Source organism: Echinops telfairi, unplaced genomic scaffold (assembly GCF_000313985.2).
Source record: "Echinops telfairi isolate 266 unplaced genomic scaffold, ASM31398v2 ScPeMD7_7424;HRSCAF=8462, whole genome shotgun sequence".
Classification (NCBI taxonomy): Eukaryota; Metazoa; Chordata; class Mammalia; order Afrosoricida; family Tenrecidae; genus Echinops; species Echinops telfairi.
The window spans coordinates 38,807,644-38,808,824 of record NW_022111324.1 but is presented as its reverse complement, the minus strand read 5'-3'; positions in this window follow the sequence as shown (position 1 = coordinate 38,808,824).

Sequence of the window (1,181 nt, the reverse complement as noted above, 5' to 3'; positions counted from 1 at the left end):
GAGTTTCTGTTAATTCAGACTAAAATTTAACCATAGCTATAAATCCTCAAACATTGTTAAGTAGAGTGCAGAAGGGGAGTCAAGCAATACAGAAGGCATGCTTCAAAGTAGCTTTAATTTAGGCTTATTTATTCTTCAGTGAATTGAGGGAAATATATATTATGTCTTGTGATGTGTACTTAGTTCTTAAACATAGTTGTTGTTTTCCTTTTACCTTTTTATATTAGATAATGCCTTTGATATAATGTCAAAAATCAATGAAATCTAACCAACCTTAATATATCCTATAGCAAGGGTCATACATTGTATGATGCATTGTGTCATACATTGGCACACAAATGCACATTCTCAAACATATCCAAAGAATTTTATCTGAGGTACAAAGATCAACGCCCTCTAGTCTGGAGCTCAGTCACGGTCCATGTTTCATCCCAGGAACCTGTCAATGTTAAATTACAGATAACTGCAGTTATGGATTGAATTAAATTTTCTAATAAACTGAATTTGAGACTGGGAGAGTATCCTGGCTTATCCAAGTAGCCTGAATATAATCACAAGGGGTGCTAATAAATGCACCCACTCACTGCTATCAAATCTACTCACACTCACAGCAACCTTATACAATAAAGTGGACCAGGCCTGTAAGGTTTCCAAGGCTGTGCATCTTTACCGAATCAGGCTGCCACCTCTTTCTCCATCAGAGTGGCTGGAGGACTCAAGATTTAACCACTGTGCTTCGAGGTACCTTTGATAAATGCATGAAAAAGGCCACAAGAGGAAGGAGGGCAACAAATGTATAAACGTGCTTGACATACAATGGATGCATGTATGTGTGGATTATAATAGAGTTTTATAAGCCCCCAATAAAACAATTTGAAAGAAAAAAAGAAAAGAATTGATTAAGTAAAAGTATATAGTAATTTGGGTTCATAACCACTTTGAGTTTATTTAACTATATACAATTTAGTTCAATGAAAGTTGATCAGAAGAAACTGCTTGAGAAGAACAATAAAAATGTGGACGAATGTATTCAAGTTTAAATGAAGAAGTGTGGAAAAGGTCAAGATGTGACCTAATATCGTTAGAAATAAAAATTTGGAAAGACATCAGGAAAAAGAAAGGAAGTAATTAAGCTTTGAATTCACCTTTACCTCTATGCTTTATAATGCAGTTCTATAAAG